We start from the raw sequence: 16,902 nt of genomic DNA on the forward strand, positions 1-16,902 counted from the left end.
TGATTTCAAATAATAAAAACGAATTTAATAGAAAATAATTAAATAAAGTGAGAAAATAAAATAAAAGAAAAGAAAATAAGTTTTGAAAATTAAATTGTAAAAGCCTAGGGTTTCGCCGTCACCATAACAATCCTATATAATTCTTCCAATTACTTATGAATTACACATGCATATTACTCATCAACAAGTTAGCTGCTTTAATGGTTAAATCTAGATTAATAATATCTAATTTTGCTAATATTTTATTTTTGCTCCAATGTAATTGAGGGTCTTCTCATAGAATTCTAATTTGTTTTGCTAATTGTAATAATTCTTCCAAACTTTTTGGTCTGTCTAATTATAATACCTTTATAGGGGTTGCTTCTTCTACTATTGGATATTCATGCTAAAATATTTATTCATCAAATTCTTCTTTATTATGATGCTAATCATTTTCTTTTAAATTCTCTAAATAATAATTATCTCGACGGCTAGATTCTTCTATATTTATGCTTCTATATGTTTCTAAAGTATTACTTTGGTCAGTTATTGTTATACCCCTCTTAAAAAAAATGTTATGTTGGGAATCATAAACAAAAAACCTTGCAAATTTTTCGTAACGTTTAAACCTAAAATGAATGATTATGAACCTACTAGTAAGATAAATGTTAATGGTAAATTAAATTGTTGTTTTTCTACTTTAATAGACTCATTATTAATGCATTGTGTTACATATCTTGGTCTTTCAACAAATTGTGTTATTCTAACTAGTTTTGCTTATTTCTACCCATATTATGTTGGTACTAACTCTTCTCTTATAACACTCTTTATGCTTCCTATATTTACCATTGATGTTGTTTGTATTTTATAATCTTTTACAAGTTTTACTTCACAATTTATGGTAATTAAATAATGTTTTTTGGCTTTTCTATATTATGAATAGGGGTGGAATTTTTTGCCAAATTACTATACCAACCGTACCATACCAAAGTTATGCCAAAAAATAGTACCAATTGGTAATGCTACGGTATTTGTACCGTACCATACATTTTTTGTACGATAATGACATCCAAAGCCATTACCGGTGGTATACCGTATCGTACCAATATTATTCATCACATCTTCTCTTTCATCAAATTGGGTTGTCTTTCTCTCTGATTTCATCTATAAAGTTAATTTTTGTACAATTTTAAAGAATATTGAGATGGAGTCTTGGAATCTCTGTACTTCTTTTTTTTTTTTTTAGGGGTGCTAAGTGCTTTCAGTAATTCTTCCACCTATTTACTCTTTTTTTCTTAAATGAATCTCTATATATTCTCTATAATTAAATATAAAAAATTTAGAAACCCAAGAAAGTGGCCAAAAATGCGTTTAGGCCTTGAATTGGGTTGGAAAAAAAATCAAATTTTGGGCCAAAACAGTGGCCCAAAACAAAGTTATAACTACCATTACCATATCATGATAACCAAACTATTTGGCGTACCGAAATTTGGTATACCAAAAGTTTGGTACGGTAATAGTAATAGATTTTGCTTTATCAAAAGTTTGGTATGGTAATTGGGGATTTTGATACGGTAATCGTACCGATACCACCCGTAATTATGAACACTAGTCTTAATATTTCAGTACTCTCTGGTGATTTAGTTGAATTTATTTCTAACGACCTACTATTATAACAAGATTTACAAAAACTGAGTATGTATTATAGTACTTGTTTGCAATTAACTTACTACATTTATAACACCTTTCTAGTCAACCTAAATTAATATATTTGAACTTTGTTTGTTTTTTTTTTTTTTTTTTTTTTATGTTCATCTTCTAGGAATGCACACATATACTCTTCTAAATCACTATCTGATTAGAATAATCTGATTTTGAATCTATTATATTAATACTCTCTATTCTATAAATACTCTCAATACCACTCAAATATCTAAGCTATATATTTATTGTATATTGTCATCTTCTTCAAATTTAAATAACTTCATTACATGGACTTTTATCTCTAGACTGCTTTCTTAATTTTGAACTTTTACGTCTAAAATGTCTTGCTTCTCCATTTAAATATCCTTTACAATTATTTTTACCTTTTTATGCTTTGTATTTTCTTATTCAAGGTATACCACTTCTTTTTCTAAATTGTTTGTGAATATATTTACACTTTCTATATGATCTGGAAGGTTGTATGGTGAAATTTTTATTTTTCTTAAAAGGTTTATATGACCTGTATTTCTTGTTATATATTTTCTTATGATTATACTTATTATGAAAACCATATTGTTATAGTAAATCTATAGTTTACAACTCATATAAAATTGTTTCTTAATCTGTCATTTTGCTTTTAGTTGCCAATACTCTTGTCTAAGTATATCATACAAGTATATAATAAATTATTGTCATTTATCTACCAATTCTTCCAAAATATTTAACGAAATTTGGGGTATAATCAGCTATGTACTATAAATCACAAATTTGTAATTGTTCTAAATTTCTAACAGCTTCTTTTGTTCTTGTTAACTTTTGCTATCTAACCTATTATAATCTAAAATTTCTTGTTTAATTAAAGTAACAAAACCATCTATATTAAAATGTGTTTTAGCTACTTGATGTTGTTTTGAATTTTGTATTTTCCATGATTGGAAATAATAAAAAACTAAACCAACTAAAGTATGTTCAAAATAATCTAACATGTTTTGTAAATTACTAAAATCTAACATTAATGTCACATCCCCGCCCGGGGTGGAACCACTTCCCGGGCCCGCTCCACCACCGTAGCACGATATTGTCCGCTTTGGGCTTACCATTCCCTCACGGTTTTGTTTTTGGGAACTCACGAGCAACTTCCCAGTGGGTCACCCATCATGGGATTGCTCTAACCCCCTTCTCGCTTAACTTCGGAGTTCCTACGGAACCCGAAGCTAGTGAGCTCCCAAAAGGCCTCGTGCTAGGTAGAGATGTGAATATACATTTAAGGATCACTCCCCTGGGCGATGTGGGATGTCACAATCCACCCCTTAGGGGCCCGACGTCCTCGTCGGCACACACGCGGCCAGGGTTAGGCTCTGATACCAATTTGTCACATCCCGGCCCGGGGCGTAACCACTTCCCGAGCCCGACTCCACTACCGTAGCACGATATTGTCCGCTTTGGGCTTACCATTCCCTCACGGTTTTTGTTTTTGGGAACTCACGAGCAACTTCCCAGTGGGTCACCCATCATGGGATTGCTCTAGCCCCCTTCTCGCTTAACTTCGGAGTTCCTAAGGAACCCGAAGCCAGTGAGCTCCCAAAAGGCCTCATGCGATGTGAATATACATTTAAGGATCACTCCCCTGGGCGATGTGGGATGTCACAATCCACCCCCCTTAGGGGCCCGACGTCCTCGTCGGCACACACGCGGCCAGGGTTAGGCTCTGATACCAATTTGTCACATCCCGGCCCAGGGTGGAACCACTTCCCGGGCCCGCTCCACCACCGTAGCACGATATTGTCCGCTTTGGGCTTACCATTCCCTCACGGTTTTGTTTTTGGGAACTCACGAGCAACTTCCCAGTGGGTCACCCATCATGGGATTGCTCTAGCCCCCTTTTCGCTTAACTTTGGAGTTCCTACAGAACCCGAAGCCAGTGAGCTCCCAAAAGGCCTCGTGCTAGGTAGAGATGTGAATATACATTTAAGGATCACTCCCCTGGGCGATGTGGGATGTCACATTAATGTTGCATGTATACAACTATTTTCCCATCTTTGTATTGGTTTTTTTTACTAATCTTGTGAATTTGCATTATCTAAATTCAATATATTTCCTACTATATTAATTTGGTCAATTCCTCTCAAGTAAGACACCCTATTTTTCCTAGATGGCCTGACCATATTTTCCTCTATGTAATCTATTCTCTTCATTTAGTATATTGCTCACTTGTTTGTCTTAAAAATTGTTGGTATGTTCTGGCAATGTATCTTGAATTATTATTTACTCTTGATGTTCCACTTTCCTCTACTGGGTTACACTCAATTTTTAGTTCCAATAAATAATTATACTTCTTTGCTCCTAAAACATGTTCTATTTTGTCTAAAATTAATTTTTTTTCATTTCTTCATCTGAAATCTTGTGTGGTCCTAAATCATGTCTTATATTTTTTTTAAATATTATTCCTCATCTAAATTATCAGTATCTCTATTTATAATTTGTGACAGCCCGTTCCAGAATTTTCAAACCGTAAGTGTGAAAGGACGATTTTGCCCCTAGTGTGAATTTTCGTTGTGTGGTTGTTTTTGAGTTTTGGTTGGCTGGTTGTGGACCACACACATTTCCCCACATTCACCCTCACCTTTCCCTGCCCTGCACCCCCTGTCCCGAGCTCTCTCTCTCTCTCCCATTTTCACCTCCATTTGTACGGACATACCTAGAAACCACCCAAATCTTCACAGATCGAGGAAATAAAGTACATATTCATGCTCATGAGGTCCGTAGAAGTTCAACCATACCTATTTCAGGTAAGGATACCTTCGTTTTCACGTCGAACTCGGGATACCCGATTTTTGTCACTGTTCATGCACACGTTAATTCTTGTGTTTTTGGGAATTTCAAGCTTGTAGGAAGCTTGGTGAGGTCCTTAGGAGGCTCGGGGTGGTTCATTTGAAGGTTTTGGACGTCGGGATCGTGAGTTTAGAGGTTGGCCGGAGTTGGTGGTGTTTTTCTGGCTAGATTTCGTGGATTTTAGCACTTGAAAGTGGTATGAATTTGTTCCTCTCGTTGTAAGCTTCATTTTGGTACCAATTTTGTGAAATTTGGTTGAAAAACGAAGAAAATAGGAGGTTTTGAAAATTACCCGATTTTTCGGCGGCGGCGACGGCACCGGAGCCTCGCCGGAGAAGACAACGGAATATTCCTAACGGCGTTAGCGAAATCTGTTAAAGTTAACGGAATATTCCTGACGGCAGGTTGAGTAGATCACGTTGGTGTATTCATACACCCCATTTGAGCATTGTATGAGAAGTTATTTCATAAGGTTGGTTATGTGCTTTAAAATTAACGTTTTTATAGTTGTTTCGCATATAGGTGATACCTATCCCGAGGACGAGCGTGGTCACTCGAGGCAAGGGGGTTACGACCCTTCTACATACCAGTGAGTGGGCTTTTGGTTTTCCGTATATACCTATAGACTCATGTTTTTCCCAGAAATTGATTGAAACGTTTATTCGTTTATATGCCATGTTTATTGTTTGCCATTAGTTTACGCATTATTAGTTGCATATATATATGTGTATTGGTGTTGTGGACGCACAGGTAAGTGCCAGGTAAGTATGAATTATGTTTATGTTCAGTAGTGATTTGAGATGCATAGAGAGCTCATAACCTGCACCCTCGGTGTTAATGCTCCCGCCCAGAGTTGGGCACAGTCCTTCACGTGATGTTCACCTCCCGCACCACACGCTCATCTTGGATCCAAGTTAGGTGCACAGTCCTGTCGTACATACCACTTTAGGTGGTTTCGACTCGTAGGTGACCCTCGATTATTCGCCCAGCCTTCACGTGATCGTAGCACTTGAGCGTACTTATATTACACCCAGGCTTGTCGTACAGACCACTTTAGGTGGTTCCGACTCGTGTGCAGGTATAGTTAGTGAGAGAGAGATTTGAGCTCTAGATTCAGCCGTACAGGTCACGTTAGGTGACTCTGGCTGACAGATTATGTGACATTGATGTGATATTACCTGAGCACTTGCACTTTACTTCGAGGTTTTGGCATAGCATATTTCCGAGCATGATTTATATATATGTATATTATATTTTTTGGGAAGTGTACAGGTTTTACGGCGAGGGGTTAGAACTTTGTTTATGAAATGGTTTTTGAAAAGCTTTGTTTTTGCCCACTCACACTTTTTGTTTTGCGCCCCTCCAGGTTCTAGTTGGCTAGCACGTTTGGTGGTTTCCCTGAGGATTTCCCCGGCATATCTGACAGACTATTACCAATGTAGGACCACCTTCGGGTGTGCTTTTGTAGTGTCATTTTCTTCCGGACTGCATTAGGTTTTCATGCTCTGAACTTTGGTTTTCACACTTACGCTTGCACATGTTTGTTATTACTTTGTGTAAAGCTGGTTTTTAATTATTCGTACTATTTATTATTATTTTATTAGCTTTCGCACTATGCACATGGTTACGTCACTTCCACGTGACGGCCAGCATGCCCTGACCTCGATCGGGGTGTGTCATAATTACTAAATATAATTGTTGCTTCTCATGCACTAGTTTCTTATATTTGTACACGATATGGCTGCATATTTCTTACTACTTGTAAGTTAGGTAATATCCATTGGGTTCCTTAAAAGCTATTATCTACTGGTAGGATTATAAGCTTAAAACCAAGAATTTTTATCCAACAACTATTTTATTATAGGAGAAGTTGAAATTTTGACAAGTAGCCTGTCTAGCTCAGTTGGTAGAGTGCAAGGCTCTTAACCTTGTGGTTGTGAGTTCGAGCCCCACGGTGAGCGTATTTGAAATTTTATAGGTAAATTACAAAAAACTACCTCAACTATAGGTCCAACGACAATCGCATACCTCATGTTTGAAAAATGACAATATCATACCTCATCTTACAAATTTGTGTCACTGTCAGACCTCCGTCAGTTTTTCTGTTAATTTTTCTATTAAATGTTGACGTGGCTTAAGACGGGCTCCACTCCTTAGTCTAACTGGATTAAAAATTAATAAAATATTAAATAATATTTTTATTTAATATTTTTATAAAATAAGTGGGACGTACCCCCTACAAATTCATCTCCCTCACCAAATTTAAATCCGTAACCAAACACTCCCATAATCCCCCCCTCTTCTCTATCTCTAGACTAATTTCAAACAAAAAGCCCCCCAATTCCCCCGAAACCCTAACCCTACCTCGTCTTGGATCCTTCTCTTCAGACCCATCGGTAGTTCTCCTCCTCCCCACCACCGTCACTGCCACTACCTTCTTTAAATTCTGGCCTCCTTCATTTTTGTCCCTCTTCATTTGCTTCCAAGAAGCCATGTGCCACACTCCCTGCTTTCCTCATCTTCACTTGCGCTTCCCTGTTCCTCCTCGCCTTCTTCTCCCTCCACCTCTCCCGTACCACCGACTGAATCCACCATTTCCCCATCACCCTTGCTAATGACCGCCACCACTTCATCCTCAATCCGCGATCAGCCTCTTCCTACCCCCATCGCAGTTGCCACGATGTTTCCTCCCTCACGAACTCCTCCTCCACCGCCATATCCACCGTCTTTGTTCTCGTCCCTTTGTGGGAGATACTACTCATTGTCTCTCCAGAGACTCCACTTCCATCCGCCGGAGGCAACAACTATGTTTATCTCTTCCAGAACAACGACACCTTTGACGCCAGGCTCTCCAAAACGTTGTCGTTTACGAACTGGACGACGCTGGTGTGACCCATGGCCAACCGAGTGAAGCGCCTCTGCCCATTTCACCAACCTGTGTTGGCGAAAAGCTCCGACAAAGACACGCTGGCGCCGAGGTCGAATTCTCCGGAGCTGATGGTCCGGTGGAACTTTATGGTCTACGAGTCATTCTCAACCAATTGCCAGTGGTCGCTCGACATTCTGGATGTTTGGGCGCCAATGGGTCCGAATGGGAAGATGGACGAGGTAGGGTTAAGGTTACGTGGGAATTGGGGGGTTTTTTGTTTGAAATTGGTCTGGAGATGGAGAAGAGGGGGATTGTGTGGGGTGTTTGGTTACAGATTTAAATTTAGTGAGGGTGATGAATTTGTAGGGGGTGGGTCCCACTTATTTTATAAAAATATTAAAGAAAAATATTATTTAATTATTTAATATTTTATTAATTTTTTAATCTAGTTGGACTAAGGAGTGGAGCTCATCATAAGCCACGTCAGCATTTAACAGAAAAATTAACAGAAAAACTGACGGAGGTCTGACATTGACATGAATTTGTAAGGTAAGGTATGACATTGTCATTTTTCAAATATGAGGTATGAGATTGTCGTTAAACCTATAGTTGAGGTAGTTTTTTTGTAATTTATTCAATTTTATAATTACAAAGTTTCTTTTTTCTAAGTACTTGAGTTTTTGGGCTCAATGTGTCATCTGTATATTCAGCTGATGGGCTTGGGATAACATCTATTGTGGTGTGACCATCAAAGCACGTGAAATTGCATACATAATTGTAAATACAAATGTTGACGATGAGTTTTCATATTCTAACAACTTAACAGGGTTGATTGGTGTTCAGGTGACACAGAAGAAAATGAGTTTGAAAGGAGGAAGACAACGGTGACAGCAAAGAAACTCACACGGGTTTGCATTGGTTCTATTTAGACCGGATCAAAAATCCGAGTTGGGCTTCTTTTGGTCCGATATAGATTGGACTTGGGTTGAAGGTTTTGATGAAACTTAGTACTAGCTGATTTGATGAAACTTTTACGTTAGGAAAAATTTATCTTCTGATCAAATTGGAATGTGTGGATGTGTTGGTGCTTAGAAATTAAAACCTTGGAGTTTTTTTATTTTATTTTTATTGATGTGTTAGAATACGCTTAAACCTATCTCTATTGATTTTTTTTTATATGACGGGATAGTTACGCCAAGTGATGAACAATTTTAGTTAAATCACATAATGCTCTAGTCATAATAATTTGGTACTGCACTCGTCATTTACATAAGTCAAACTTAAGATCTTCTACTTATAAATAAAGAGAAATATCACTAGACTAAGGTAAATAATGTAAAAATAATAGAAAATGTATCTGATATTATGTTTAAATTTTAGTTATAAGTTCGACATGTGTATTTGGGTTTAGTATCAAGGTTAACAATTCGAGCAACCAAGTTTGGATTGAATGAACAACTCGAGCTGATAGGGCAATTGGATTAATTATTGCCTTAGGCACCAAAAAAGTCCTCCAGCGGTCCAAAAAGAGGTGGCATTGTCATACAATTCTCTTTCGGCACCTACAAGTACAAATGTGATTCAATTTTTATAACAACAATAGATCATTCACAAAACACGAATGTTGGAACGTAGTGAATCATGCTTCGAAATACAAAATTGTTTCATGCGTAATGAAACATGCTTCAAATGACTAAGAATAATATTATTTTAACATCTTTGGCGGGTTGTAATGTTATGCTTTTGCCTTGTATTTGAAATAAATTATTAAAATTAGATAAACTTACAAAGCATACAAAATATGTTTGTAAATAGTGTCATTGCCCTTCACAGACGGATGAACTTGCACAAGGGAGCTAAGTACATCCATGCTTATAAGGATGTCCACCGGTTGGTGGAAGGCACGGGCAAGGGACCAAAAGATGCCCTCCAATCCATTTAACCACTTCCAGAGATCCAATTTTGCAAGGGTAATTGGTGGGCCATGCAAAGCCCGTTCAAGTGCCCGAGCAAAAGAAGTCCGGCCTTGAGCCAGGAAGGTGAGTTAGCATGACGTCATGTTGACGCTAGTCACGATTTAAAATTTTTTTTTTTTTTCTGTCAGGCCCGTTTAACACACTAGCAATAAAGGAGAGTGGCCGATTGTCTTAGCATGGTGGCCCTGCTGTAGCAAACCAACAATAGAGCCCAATAGCTCCATGACGTGGCTTGTTGTAAGCTGTTAGATTTCCAACCAAAAAAAAAAAATGAAAATGTTATCCTTGTGACACGTGGCACATTTTGGTGTGTCCAATTTTAAATCAGTTTGAAAATTGATAGCCAGGGGCCCAGAATTAATCCAATGGTAAAGTTTTTAAACAAAAAAAGATTATTTTATATTGATATTCTATAAAATACCCAACCATCTCAACTCAATATTAATATGTTTGGTGTAATGATGTGCTTTTGCCTTGTATTTGAAATAATTTATTAGGATTATACAAGCATTTTATTTTCAAAGTATAAAAATATATATTTGTGAATAGTAAGTACTTCTCCTTGCCATTATCGTTGCCCTTTCCAAACGAGTGAAGTTTACAAAACAAGTACTATCCAAAGTAAATAGTAAGGCAACTTACTTTGCCTTACCTTCTTAAAACAGGTAGACTTGCTTTGAAGTGTTTCATGACCTGAATGTGTAACTGGTCGCATAGAGTTAATTAAAAGGTAAAGTGTATTGGGTATTTGGACCATGGATCGATTAACTCAATTCACCTAATAAAAGTGCACAATTTTTTTTTAAAGAGCAATAGTGTTAGTGGTTAAATAGTTAGTTGTTGGGGGAACGGTGTCCATGAAAATCGAACTCACACCCATAATACATATGCAAGATAATTTTATGTCATTGCGGGAAAGTGCCATATGCAATAAAAGGTTATAATTTGAGTACGAATTGGGTTAGATTTTTAGAGTTTAATCAAAAGCATTGAAATATAAAAATAATAAGTCGTCTATATTCAAGACAAATAATAAACAAGACTAGCTAGATTAAAAGGACCCGATCATATGTAAAAAAAAGATCTCATTGATTTGGACTTTTATATGTGGATAATGTTGGAACAAATCCTATTTTAACATTAACCCTAGACCACAAGCAAACATAAGGGTCGAAGACAAACCTATCGAAGCAGCCATAGCAGTACCATATCAGTAGTTTCAGGAGAACACATTTGTTCAGCGTAACTGTCGAAACCATCGTGGTTGTCAATGAACTCTTCTACTCACTTAGAGACCTTTATAGTCTAATGATGATAGACCCCTTGAACGTAGAACACTTTCTCTATGAGCAGGGAATTCATTTATATAGATGCAATGGTAGCCAACTTCCATCTATCGTGGAGGGTTGGTTGTTCACCCGTTGCACCCAATCCAACCGTGTATGGAGCAGTTGTGATTAGTGTTGAATAATTGGCCAAGTGGCCAAGTGGACAAATGTCCAAGAAAACTTTAGGTGATTAAACAAACCAAAGGTGGAAACACCTTTCCTTGTTTTGGGGAGGAAAATAAGGGAAAAGACCATTGCTTTTGAAAAAAGAAATAGATATGAGAGAGCTTGTTTCGGTTGATGATGAAAACAGAAAAAAAGAAAGAGGGAGCTCATTTTTCTGCAGAGAGCAAGGAGAGTTGCAGAGAGCCCAAAAGGAAGAAGAAGCTGCTGCTTTATTTGGTTAGTAATCATCCACCAAAGTAGTTGTTGTTGTAATAGCTTTGAGCTATATGTATAGAGAAGAAAATTATTCTTTATATTTCTTCCTCTATTTGTTTCTTTGGTATGTGAGAGCTATTGGGTGTATTGGGTTATTTGGGCTGTGAGATTGCCAACACTTTGTAAACTCCCATTTGGTTGATAGTGGATTATTGGGTGAGCTCCTACTGCTCCGAGGACGTACTCCAGTTACACTGACTGTTAAGGAACCTCGTTAAAATCTTGGTGTCTGTATATTTTTGTTCTTATATTTTCATTTGATAAATTTCCTGTGGGTTAGCTTGAGTTGGTTCCAAAAGATTTTGTGCTATCCTAGCACAACAATTGGTATCAGAGCACTGGTTGCTCTTGGGTACTGTCTAATTGCCAAAAATGTCAGACGGGCAAGATGAGAATCCTTTTGGAAGCAGCTCCGGATTTGCAAGAACTACGGTGCAAAATGCAAAGTTCGAAGTTGAAAAGTTTGATGGCACAAACAACTTTGGGATGTGGCAATGTGAGGTCAAAGATGTGTTGGCTCAACAAGATCTACTTGCTGCTTTGGGAGAGAAGTCGGAAGCTATGTCGAAGCCGGAATGGGAGAAATTAAATTTGTGGGCTTGCTCTTCAATTCGGTTGTGCCTTGCAAAAACTCAGAAGTATTTTGTGATGCGGGAGACATTGGCAACTGTGTTGTGGCAAAAATTGGAAGACAAGTATATGACGAAGAGTGCAGAGAACCGGCTACACTTGAAGAAAAAGCTCTACCGCTTCCAATACAAAGAAGGTACAAAAATGATTAGACACCTTGATGCTTTTAATAAGTTGATTGCCGACTTGTTAAATTTAGATGAGGATATTAAGGATGAAGATAAGGCCTTAATATTGTTGAATTCCTTACCGGACTCTTATGTGCATTTTGTTACCACTATTATGCATGGTAAAGAAACTGTGAAATTTGAAGATGTGTCAAATGCCTTGATGAATTATGAAATGAGGCATAGAGATAAAAATCATGATAGTACCTCGGAAGCTTTATTTGTTAGAGGTAGATCATCGGAGAGAAGATCATCTTCTAGTAGGAAAAAATCACAGTCTCGACCTAGAGGAAACTCTAAAGGTAGAAAACCTTTGGAAAAGGATGAATGTGCCTTTTGTCGTAATAAGGGCCATTGGAAGAAAGATTGTCCTAAATTGAAGACCAAAGGTAAAGAAAGTTCTGAAGCTAATGTTGCTGAAGTTGAAACAGATTTTCCTGATTTTGTTTTAACCACTTCCTCATCATTTGATTTTGCTATTAAGTGGGTGTTGGATACGGGTTGTACTCATTATATGACTCCTCACAAGGATTGGTTTTCAAGCTTGAAAGAGTTTAATGGCGGTGTTGTGTTCATGGGAGATGACAATCCTTGCACAACAAAAGGGATTGGTACAGTTCGTTTGAAGTTGCATGATGGCATGGTTAAAGAGTTGACAGGTGTTCGGTATGTATCGAATTTGAAGAAAAATCTTATTTCTTTGGGAACTTTGGAAGCCAAGGGCTTCAGGTTTCATTCAGATGGGCAGACATTGAAGGTGACTTATGGTGCACTTGTTGCGATGAAAGCTCCTCAATGTGGCCATTTGTATTTATTGCAAGGAAGCACTGTGACAGGTGAAGCATCTGTAGTCTCAGAAAATATGGGCACATCCGATTCTGATACTACTAAATTGTGGCATATGAGATTAGGCCATGCCGGTGAGAAAGCTCTACAAGGGCTTGTGAAACAAGGTCTTCTAAAAGGTGCCACGACTTGTAAGCTTGATTTCTGTGAGCATTGTGTCTTGGGGAAGCAAACTAGAGTGAAGTTTGGTACTGCTGTACATCAGACGAAGGGCATTCTTGATTATGTGCATTCGGATGTTTGGGGTCCTACAAAGACTCCCTCTTTGAGTGGTAGACATTGGTTAGTGACCTTTGTTGATGATTATTCAAGAAGATCTTGGGTCTACACTATGAAGCACAAGAGTGAGGTGTTGAGCATTTTCTTGGGTTGGAAGAAAATGGTTGAGAACCAGACTGGGAGAAAGATTAAGATTTTGAGATCGGATAATGGTGGTGAATACACATCCGACCCTTTCTTTAAAGTTTGCAAAGAGGAAGGGATTGTGAGACATTTTAGTGTCCGGGGAACTCCACAATAAAATGGAGTTGCAGAAAGATTGAATCGAATCTTGCTTGAGAAGGTTAGATGCATGTTGTCTCAGTCGGGTTTGAGCAAGTCGTTTTGGGCAGAGGCAGTTACTTATGCATGTCACATCATCAACCGATTACCCTCAGCTGCTGTTCAGGGTAAGACGCCAATGGAGGTATGGACTGGAAAACCTTCTAATGATTATAATTATATTCGTATTTTTGGTTCACCTGCTTATTTTCATGTAACTGAAAATAAACTTGATCCTAGAGCCAAAAAGGCTATCTTTCTTGGTTTTAGTAATGGTGTCAAAGGTTACAGGTTATGGTGCCCGGAGATGAAGAAATTTGTAATCAGCAGAGATGTGACATTTGATGAAGAAAATATGTTCAGAGACTCTGAAAAGAATGTGAAAGATGTCCAACAGGTGGAGCTTGAGAAAGTTGCCTCTAGTACTTCAAATCCTATTTCCTCTGATGTCGAAGCCACTACAAGTGAAGAAGTGGGAGACCATGAGGATGTTGAAGAAGTTGAACTTGAAGATTCTATTCAAGTTGAATAGCAAGTTTCACCTCAAGAGTCTATTGCCAAGAACAGAGGAAAAAGACAAATTACCAAGCCAGCTCGGTATAGTGACTATGTTGCTTTTGCTCTTCCTATTATCACTGATGAGATTCCATCCAATTTTGAGGAAGCCATTGAGAGTGAGGAAAAGGAGAAGTGGTGCAATGCCATGGGTGATGAGATGAATTCTCTCTTGAAGAACAAGACTTGGGAGTTAGCTAAATTGCCTAAGGGTAAGAAAGCTATTGGTTGTAAATGGGTGTATGCCAAGAAAGAAAATGCTGATGAGAAAAGCAATGTAAGATTCAAAGCAAGATTAGTTGCTAAAGGGTATGCACAAAAGGAAAGCATTGACTACAATGAAATTTTTTCTCCAGTTGTGAAGCACTCCTCAATTCGCATTATGTTAGCTCTTGTTGCACAATATGATCTTGAGCTTGTGCAACTCGATGTGAAGACGGCTTTCCTACATGGTGATTTGAATGAAGAGATCTATATGTGTCAACCGGATGGGTATATGGTGAAAGGGAAAGAAAATTTGTTTTGCAAATTGAAGAAATCACTTTATGGCTTGAAGCAATCTCCAAGGCAATGGTATTTGAGGTTTGATAAATTTATGAGAGGCCAAAATTATTCTAGAAGTTAATATGATCATTGTGTGTACTTCAAGAAGTTGCAAGATGGGTCTTTCATTTATTTATTGATATATGTTGATGATATGTTGATTGCCTCAAAGAATGTCGAAGAGATTGAGAAATTGAAGAAGCAAATGAAGAATGAGTTCGAGATGAAGGATCTTGGTGAAGCAAAGAAGATCCTTGGCATGGAGATCACTAGAGACAGAGAGAAGGGTTTGGTTTGTTTGAATCAAAGACAATACCTTGAGAAGTTGATTCGGAAGTTTGGAGTTCATGATTCAACTAAACCGGTTAGTACCCCTTTGGCTCCTCATTTTAAATTGAGTTCTCTACAATGTCCTAAAACTGATCAAGAGAAGCTACAAATGAAAAATATACCATATGCAAATTTGGTTGGTAGTTTGATGTATGCAATGGTATGCTCTAGATCGGATATTGCTCATGCAGTTGGTATGGTGAGTCGATATATGCATAATCCTGGTAAAGAGCATTGGAATGCAGCTAAGTGGATATTGAGGTATCTCCATGGTACTGGAGATGTTGGTTTATGCTTTGAGAGGGATGACTATGGTATTGGTCATTTTGCTGTTGGTTATGTTGATTCAGATTATGCAGGTGATCTGGATGGAAGGAAGTCTACTACAAGCTATGTGTTTACTATGGCTAAAGGGCCAGTTTGTTGGAGGTCCATTTTGCAGTCGTCTGTTGCTTTGTCTACTACAGAGGCTGAATATATGGCAGTTGCTGAAGCTATAAAGGAGGCCATTTGGATACATGGGCTGATTAGAGATTTGGGGGTTGATCAGAAGCAGGTGGAGGTACATTGTGATAGTCAGAGTGCCATTTATTTGGCTAAGTATCAGGTTCATCATGCGAGGACCAAGCACATAGATGTGCGTTATCACTTTGTTCGTGAAGTAGTTGGTGAAGGGGAGATCATCCTCCAGAAGATTCCAACTAAAGACAACCCTGCTGATATGTTGACTAAGGTTGTTGGTGTAGCCAAGTTCGTTCATTGCTTGAACTTGGCTCACATTTTGCCTATATAAAGAAGGCGTTGAGCAGTAGGAGTTTTGGAGCATTTGGCTCAGCATTAGTTGTTCTCTTGCTAGTGTTTGGGAGTGTTTTTTGTGTTGATTGTGTTGGTTGGCTTATCATGGCGTTTTCAAAACTTGGCCAAGGTGGAGATTGTTGAATAATTGGCCAAGTGGCCAAGTGGACAAATGTCCAAGAAAACTTTAGGTGATTAAACAAACCAAAGGTGGAAACACCTTTCCTTGTTTTGAGGAGGAAAATAAGGGAAAAGACCATTGCTTTTGAAAAAAGAAATAGATATGAGAGAGCTTGTTTCGGTTGATGATGAAAACAGAAAAAAAGAAAGAGGGAGCTCATTTTTCTGCAGAGAGCAAGGAGAGTTGCAGAGAGCCCAAAAGGAAGAAGAAGCTGCTGCTTTATTTGGTTAGTAATCATCCACCAAAGTAGTTGTTGTTGTAATAACTTTGAGCTATATGTATAGAGAAGAAATTATTCTTTATATTTCTTCCTCTATTTGTTTCTTTGGTGTGTGAGAGCTATTGGGTGTATTGGGTTATTTGGGCTGTGAGATTGCCAACACTTTGTAAACTCCCATTTGGTTGATAGTGGATTATTGGGTGAACTCCTACTGCTCCGAGGACGTACTCCAGTTACACTGACTGTTGAGGAACCTCGTTAAAATCTTGGTGTCTGTATATTTTTGTTCTTGTATTTTCATTTGATAAATTTCATGTGGGTTAGCTTGAGTTGGTTCCAAAAGATTTTGTGCTATCCTAGCACAACAATTAGTGCTTATTTTCAAATGCACGTTGGAAGTGTATTCCTCAATTATAGGATGTAGCTTTACATGTATTCAAACTCTATTTGATTTATATTACCAACCTATTACTTCTCCTTTATCCTAACTAGTTGAGTCCACATAGGCATAGGATTCTTACATTCTCCCACATGGCCGTTAACTAATTATGGTATGAAGCAACATGTCCATGACAAATCATTCCTTAGTGATCACCTTGAGTTTTTTACGCAACCAACATATTATACACATCTACCGGTAATCGTTTGAGACTTGAACTCCAAAAAACAATGCATGTAATAATACTGCATGCACCCTGGAATCACAATTCTCAAAATCATATCGTATGATGCAATTGATATACATTTCATGTACTTCCAAGCAAGTAATTTACAACTTATATCACATTTATTTCCTCCCACACATTTACCCAGTGTACCTTCAGAGATTGAACTTCCAAGTTTTCATCTTTGGACATTAACCTTTCAAGCTTCCTGCATAACAGACTTAACCAATATGCTCTTTCGAACAATGATTAGTCATTTAATTGTACATCACAAATTTTGAATTAACATAAACGTGGTCAA

The 16,902-nt window shown here is 37.8% G+C and overlaps 1 non-coding gene across 1 annotated transcript; it reads left to right on the forward strand.

The window, feature by feature from the left end:
- Positions 1-6,403: 6,403 nt before the first annotated feature.
- Positions 6,404-6,476, forward strand: TRNAK-CUU (transfer RNA lysine (anticodon CUU)). Its single transcript has one exon. It is a non-coding gene; the product is annotated as a tRNA-Lys (tRNA).
- The last annotated feature ends 10,426 nt before the right edge of the window (positions 6,477-16,902 follow it).

This window comes from Pyrus communis, chromosome 7 (assembly GCF_963583255.1).
Source record: "Pyrus communis chromosome 7, drPyrComm1.1, whole genome shotgun sequence".
Lineage (NCBI taxonomy): Eukaryota > Viridiplantae > Streptophyta > Magnoliopsida > Rosales > Rosaceae > Pyrus > Pyrus communis.